General features: G+C 41.5%; 1 protein-coding gene across 1 annotated transcript in view; it reads right to left on the reverse strand.

The window, feature by feature from the left end:
- Positions 1-5,664, reverse strand: part of LOC117407791 (zinc finger protein 184-like) — a 47,762-nt gene extending 42,098 nt beyond the window's left edge. The window contains exons 1-2 of the mRNA XM_059014517.1: positions 5,037-5,664; positions 2,110-2,233 (exon numbers count right to left, since the gene is read on the reverse strand). The gene's annotated coding sequence lies outside the window, so the exon portion shown is untranslated. The remainder of the gene's footprint in view (positions 1-2,109; positions 2,234-5,036) is intronic.
- Between the last annotated feature and the right edge of the window lie 336 nt (positions 5,665-6,000).

The raw sequence follows: 6,000 nt of genomic DNA on the forward strand, positions 1-6,000 counted from the left end.
CTGAGCAAACATTAAATTCTGTGCTGGATGAAATTCAATCATGTATATGGATGTACATTATCGGCTAAAATAACACACACTGCAGATAGTCGATTGTGTGTGTGTGTTTATTTCCTCTTATCGGTGCCATGCAGACAGGCTCCCGATTATCAGAGCACCCCTATTATTAAATAAAAACATGTAAACTGGCACAGAAATAAGAAATAAAAGCTTCTTGAAGTGCGTCCTGAATGGTTATAATAACGAGATGCAAAGTGAAACGCAAGTGCTTTGAATGAAGTGACTGAACTAACACGATGAGACTGCAGTTTAAACATACGTGTATTTTGTTGATCTTACAGTAAATCAATGAAATGTGCGTGTTTCAGCACATTGCCACCAACTGTCATTTTAACATTTTACTATGGAGGGGCGTTAACATGAACACAAAAATGTAACACCAGCAGATGACAGAAAACACTTTAATCCCCATTAAGATGAGCGACGTGATTGTTTGGTCTTGAGATCTGTTTATATGGTCTCATGACAATGTGCTCTGATGCCCTTCAGTGATTTCAATTAATATTTAGCTTGTGCATGATAAGACATGGGATTACTCTGCAATCTCATCAAGTTTACTACCAGTCACATCCAGAACTGTCACGTCCATGACGCTAATCTGGGCACTTACTATTAGAAAGGGTCAACATGTTTATTCCAGAACATACATTTTAAAAAATTAGCTTTGCAGAGAAAGTCTGAACAAAATATATAATGTAGTATCCAACTTTTATAGAAACTTTACCAAGAAAATGTTATGGCTGTGACATTTGGTTTAATTTAAACACCATTATTTTGAATCACTAAAATATTTTCCTTCATCCCAAGAAAATGTAATATTAGTAACTGGGCAGCAGTGTGGAGTAGTGGTTAGGGCTCTGGACTCTTGACCGGAGGGTCGTGGGTTCAATCCCAGGTGGAGACACTGCTGCTGTACCCTTGAGCAAGGTACTTTACCTAGATTGCTAACCCAGTAAAAACCCAACTGTATAAATGGGTAACTGAATGTAAAAAAATAATGTGATATCTTGTAACAATTGTAAGTCGCCCTGGATAAGGGCGTCTGCTAATAAATAAATAATAATAACTTGGTAACATACCCAGAGTCAAAATGTGACATATTTACAAATGTGTGACTAAAACATGTATCTACCATTGATAGCTAAAGTGTATGGAAGCTGGACTTATGAAAATGTTGTTTTTTTAACAGTAATTTTAAATGCCTGTAAAGTAAAGGCACAAAGAGAACAATAATAATACAGCCTGCATTGATAGACACCCTTTAGGACAAATACAGGGAGAGATGCTTTTGATAAATACAACTTTTTTTTTTCATGGCAATGGCACTTTTTCATTGTCCTTATAAAGTTTTTACTTATTAAAAACAAGGCTAATTGTTTAGAATGTTACTGCAATTACTGATTTGAGGACAACTGTGTGTACAGCAATAACTTGCATAGTATTGATTTGAGACACCTCTGTGTGCAGAGCAATAACTTGCATAGTATTGATCTGAGGCACCTCTGTGTGTACAGCAATAACTTGCATAGTATTGATTTGAGGACACCTCTGTGTGCAGAGCAATAACTTGCATAGTATTGATTTGAGGCACCTCTGTGTGCAGAGCAATAACTTGCATAGTATTGATTTGAGACACCTCTGTGTGCAGAGCAATAACTTGCATAGTATTGATTTGAGGACACCTCTGTGTGCAGAGCAATAACTTGCACAGTACTGTTCACTTAAGAAACAGTCGGAAATGAGTCATGGAAAAGAGATCTACTGAAAAAATTAATTTAAAAGCAAGTGATCAGCCCTTTTTAATCTGTGAAAATAACAGAGATTAATTGTACTGTAACGCGCATTCTTGTGCTAAACTCTTAGCCTTTCAGATACGTTTCCTTCTGTAATATTAAGCAACAATGTCACAATAATAAACAAAGCATTGCACACAATTACAATCCTGCCCAGTAACACAGTGACTGCTCTGACACACTCAGTTACAATGAGACAATATAAACCCAGTATGAAGCTGATTGAAGTTGAATGAATAGAGAGAGAGACGCTTACTTCAGGTATTGTCAGTGGGATGTGCAGCACGGCTCTAGTGCTCTAGTCACTCGCTCTGACCGTCTCCTCAGTGAATGTGTCCTTTCTGCTCTTCAGGTGAGAGCCGTTACCAGCCACTCCAAATCTGAAAATGTGTTGAAATGTTTAGTTTAGTTCAAGGAGAGCAGAGATTTTTTCTTTTACAATTAATATATTATTTGCTTCGGTTCACTTTCACAGATGTATACAGCACTATGAGATTACAGGAATACAGATTAAGATACTGTGGAAGAGGCCGTTTATTTGGAGGGGGGAGTGGAGGGGGGAGGGGGAAGGGAGAAGGGGGGGGGGGCACGATTACAGCACGAGAACTGCAGTGGAAAGAGCGGGAACAAAACTGTCCATCACACAGATGCACGACGGGAATGACAGGACCCGGATCAATACAAGATTAAGCGGGATAGAAAGCCAGTTTCCCATGCGTGTTCAGGTAAGTGTAAAACAATGGGATGTGCTCAGGATTCACGCTTTGGAAACCGCTCCTGTTACAATCTTAACGGTACACTTGAACCCACACTGCAGTCAGTGAAATAATAATTTGATACTGAAATATATATTTGATCTCTTTTTTAAATCATCGATTGCTAGGCTCTAACTTGCACGCTGTCTCAAGAACAGAAAAAAGCAAAAAAAAAAAAAAAAAAAAAAAAATTCACGACAAAAATTGCGAGACCGCCAGACATTATTTACCCGCTAGATGTTTTCATAACGAGTTAAATTTGACACAGCCACGCCGCTTCACAAATACAACACACACACACAAAAACAACGCGCTCCTACCACACTACAACCCGGACCTTTCAAAATAATACAATATAACAGCGCTCTGTAGTTTATAAACACATTGTAGAGCTCCATGCAGACTCTCTCACCTCCTCTCTGCTCTCCCTCAGTGTCTGAACGGATAAAACAACGCGCTCCTACCACACTACAACCCGGACCTTTCAAAATAATACAATATAACAGCGCTCTGTAGTTTATAAACACATTGTAGAGCTCCATGCAGACTCTCTCACCTCCTCTCTGCTCTCCCTCAGTGTCTGAACGGATAAAACAACGCGCTCCTACCACACTACAACCCGGACCTTTCAAAATAATACAATATAACAGCGCTCTGTAGTTTATAAACACATTGTAGAGCTCCATGCAGACTCTCTCACCTCCTCTCTGCTCTCCCTCAGTGTCTGAACGGATAAAACAACGCGCTCCTACCACACTACAACCCGGACCTTTCAAAATAATACAATATAACAGCGCTGTGTAGTTTATAAACACATTGTAGAGCTCCATGCAGACTCTCTCACCTCCTCTCTGCTCTCCCTCAGTGTCTGAACGGATAAAACAACGCGCTCCTACCACACTACAACCCGGACCTTTCAAAATAATACAATATAACAGCGCTCTGTAGTTTATAAACACATTGTAGAGCTCCATGCAGACTCTCTCACCTCCTCTCTGCTCTCCCTCAGTGTCTGAACGGATAAAACAACGCGCTCCTACCACACTACAACCCGGACCTTTCAAAATAATACAATATAACAGCGCTCTGTAGTTTATAAACACATTGTAGAGCTCCATGCAGACTCTCTCACCTCCTCTCTGCTCTCCCTCAGTGTCTGAACGGATAAAACAACGCGCTCCTACCACACTACAACCCGGACCTTTCAAAATAATACAATATAACAGCGCTCTGTAGTTTATAAACACATTGTAGAGCTCCATGCAGACTCTCTCACCTCCTCTCTGCTCTCCCTCAGTGTCTGAACGGATAAAACAACGCGCTCCTACCACACTACAACCCGGACCTTTCAAAATAATACAATATAACAGCGCTCTGTAGTTTATAAACACATTGTAGAGCTCCATGCAGACTCTCTCACCTCCTCTCTGCTCTCCCTCAGTGTCTGAACGGATAAAACAACGCGCTCCTACCACACTACAACCCGGACCTTTCAAAATAATACAATATAACAGCGCTCTGTAGTTTATAAACACATTGTAGAGCTCCATGCAGACTCTCTCACCTCCTCTCTGCTCTCCCTCAGTGTCTGAACGGATAAAACAACGCGCTCCTACCACACTACAACCCGGACCTTTCAAAATAATACAATATAACAGCGCTCTGTAGTTTATAAACACATTGTAGAGCTCCATGCAGACTCTCTCACCTCCTCTCTGCTCTCCCTCAGTGTCTGAACGGATAAAACAACGCGCTCCTACCACACTACAACCCGGACCTTTCAAAATAATACAATATAACAGCGCTCTGTAGTTTATAAACACATTGTAGAGCTCCATGCAGACTCTCTCACCTCCTCTCTGCTCTCCCTCAGTGTCTGAACGGATAAAACAACGCGCTCCTAGCACACTACAACCCGGACCTTTCAAAATAATACAATATAACAGCGCTCTGTAGTTTATAAACACATTGTAGAGCTCCATGCAGACTCTCTCACCTCCTCTCTGCTCTCCCTCAGTGTCTGAACGGATAAAACAACGCGCTCCTACCACACTACAACCCGGACCTTTCAAAATAATACAATATAACAGCGCTCTGTAGTTTATAAACACATTGTAGAGCTCCATGCAGACTCTCTCACCTCCTCTCTGCTCTCCCTCAGTGTCTGAACGGATAAAACAACGCGCTCCTACCACACTACAACCCGGACCTTTCAAAATAATACAATATAACAGCGCTCTGTAGTTTATAAACACATTGTAGAGCTCCATGCAGACTCTCTCACCTCCTCTCTGCTCTCCCTCAGTGTCTGAACGGATAAAACAACGCGCTCCTACCACACTACAACCCGGACCTTTCAAAATAATACAATATAACAGCGCTCTGTAGTTTATAAACACATTGTAGAGCTCCATGCAGACTCTCTCACCTCCTCTCTGCTCTCCCTCAGTGTCTGAACGGGTCTGTCTCCCACAGGACGAGGAATATACCAATCACAAAATACAAACCGATCAGCGCGGTTTAACAATTCATCTAATATGAACCGCAAAGGAAATTGTGATACCGGGGATCTTTTAATTAAAAATGAATATGACTTTCAATTTTAACATCATAATCGAGCTGTTTGTAGCTCTATATTTTCCCAGTGAATACAATTTGAATTCAGGTAACCCCTCCCCCATGCCGGAGTTGGTATAGTCCTTTCTCTATCAGGCGGCAGCAGCGTCGATGCTGCGAGTTTCACGCAGATATATAATCTGTGTTTCGTGTAATTATATTGATATTTCCCGTCCTCTTCTTCCGAATGAGATGTTCAAACACTAACGCGATACCCCTGATAATGTTTTTAGAAGTATATCAGGTTAATTCAAGTTGAGCGCCGTTGTCACAAACAGATCCACAATGGCGCAGGCATGCTCGCAGTTTCATAGCTTTCTCTTCGCTAGTCTTGCAGGTTCAGGGCGTGTGAACTTGTTTTTGGTAAATACAGCACAGGGTCGCAGAAAGGTCATTCTTTACGAGTAAACTTCCAGGCAGTAACCTCTGCTATTTCTACCACATGCTTTTATTTAGTTTCTCTTAAACTGTATGATTGTCTCCTATTCTTTATCCAGGACAGTATTCCTCCCTGCTGTCCAGCGGCACAGATTTAGGATCTTCCTCAGACTGCGCTGCGAACTAAACCAGGCAACAGAGCCGCGTCCACAGCAGCAGAAGAGTCACCAGCAATGAGACACGCCAAGGAGTGCGCTGCTCTGTGAGACTCGAGGGGACGCGTTATCAAAGCGCTTCCTCCAGCCTTTAATTAACTGCTATTGATTTAAAAAAGGACAAGACATCATGTTAATGTTACAACATGAAAAACTAAACACACTGAGAGTGCTGAAGAGGGC

This window comes from Acipenser ruthenus, chromosome 48, assembly GCF_902713425.1.
Source record: "Acipenser ruthenus chromosome 48, fAciRut3.2 maternal haplotype, whole genome shotgun sequence".
NCBI lineage: Eukaryota > Metazoa > Chordata > Actinopteri > Acipenseriformes > Acipenseridae > Acipenser > Acipenser ruthenus.